Consider the following 2065-nt stretch of genomic DNA (forward strand, 5'->3'; position numbering starts at 1 on the left):
GACGATAATTTTATGATAGTCAATTATTCCTATTAGATGTAGATGTGAAATTCTTATTGCCGTGGAGAGGATTGGAGCATGTGTGCCTAATGAACCGCACGACCAAATGAACCCGATTCTAGTCCTAATGAACCGTCACTTTTTCCATAATTAACCCTCAAACCCCCACCCAATACATTTAATTGGTTTTTTAGGCTGGATAACAACGGTATAGTGTAGTATCTGAACGTACATACAAACACACACTACACCCACACACATCCTATTCGCACGTTAGACCTACAAACTATACACATAATGTTCTTCCGGATATCGACGAAGTTGCACAGTGCTTCGTAGGTGACGGGTACGTCACAGTTACCATTGTGGCTCCACGCATACGTTCAGGACCTGCATAATTAAATTGGACCCTTCTCGGTAGTGAATTTTGTGGGTCTAGCGCTGACTCAAATTCTAACCTATGTTGATGTGGTAGCCCTTAAAAATATAAAAGGACCAAAGAAAAAAGCACACCAAGCTACTATTTCCCTTCGGCCCAGAAACCCAAGAACAAATTTGTCCTCCCAGAGCAAATCACCAGGCAGCTGCAAAACACATCTCTATTCTCATTCACAAACCTTATCTTATCCTCCCCAAGCAAATCAGAAAGCAGCCGCATGTGCCTTTCTCTAAGCCGACGATGAGTGCTCGACGGCCTGACTGCAAATCCTCACTAGCAAGCAAGCATCTTGGTGGCGTCGACGACCCACTCAGTGACCTAGCGGAGGTGGCGCTCAGGCTCTCTCTCAGGCTGCCCGATGGGCATCAGGGAACGGAGGCAATGAGCTCATTGAACACGGAATTATTGCCTCCATTGAGTAGGTGGCCGTCCATTGAGGAGGTGGTCGATGCACCTCCGCAACGGATGACTGGACGGGGGCGCGGGGACCGAGCCCTGCTTACCCAGCAACGCGCGGCGGCAGATGATGTGGTGCGTGGGCTCTCCAGTGGTAGATGCAGAGGCGCAGGCAAGCACGCCGAGGCGTGTGGCATGGGCCGCGGCGCCGACGAGGCTGAGGTGGCAGCAGTGGCAAATGATGCGATGCGTGGGCTCTCCAGCGACGGATGCGGACGCGAAGGCGAGCACACCGAGGTGTGTGGCGCGGGCAGCGCCGCAGACGAGGCCGAGGTGGCAAGCCATTAGTGTTCTTCTTGCCCAAGAGTATTGCTATGGGCGGCTGTTGCAACACGCGCAAGCGCCGGATGATCTCGTGGATTGCGGGTTGATTACGAAAAAGTTAAGAGACTTTTTTGCAAAATAATCATGACGGTTGGAAGTAACAACCGTACTTTAATATTAGGTATAGATATTTACGGATAAATTTAAATGCTCAAAATATTTATATTTATGAACGGAGGAGGTTTTGATATCCTAACATGCGATGAGATGACACCAATTCACAGATTACGTATTATTATGGTAGAAAATAATTAGTTAGAATTAATAGCTAATCTAATGGTGTGGTCAGAATATGGGAGGATCTTGGCCAGGATGTAACAGGTAGTATACAGTTAATTAGAATTGGTTGATCGTAATCTCTTGAGTATCTCTAAGATTGTCTTTAGGATCCCTATTTACTTTTGATCTGAGAAAAAAATCTGAACAATTACTTTCAATCCAAGCCAAATGTATTATTTCATAGAAACTGCAATAGGTCATTTACTATTCTCAATATACATTTAAAAAGGAAATTATCCATCAAGCCCACCTGTACAATCTGCACTGACATGTGGGCCCTGCGAGGCCTGTCCGGCCAGGCCAGGCTGCGCTGTGCCGCTGTCCAGCTCAGCAGCGTAGATCCCTTCAAACCCGCGCCCGAGGAACTAGCCGTTACCTCCTGCGACTCCTAGAGCGAGATACATCATTCATGAACTCAATCTTCTTCGCCTCTACCTTGATATGACATCCAGCAGATCGGACTTGACGCGACTATGTAACGACAGAGCCAGGTTGGACCGTGATTTGATCACATGAACCCTTACGATGAGCTTAAAGAAGATCTTTAGGCGACATAGATGGAAATGG

The sequence above is a fragment of the Setaria italica genome, chromosome I (assembly GCF_000263155.2).
Source record: "Setaria italica strain Yugu1 chromosome I, Setaria_italica_v2.0, whole genome shotgun sequence".
In the NCBI taxonomy this organism is placed as follows: Eukaryota; Viridiplantae; Streptophyta; class Magnoliopsida; order Poales; family Poaceae; genus Setaria; species Setaria italica.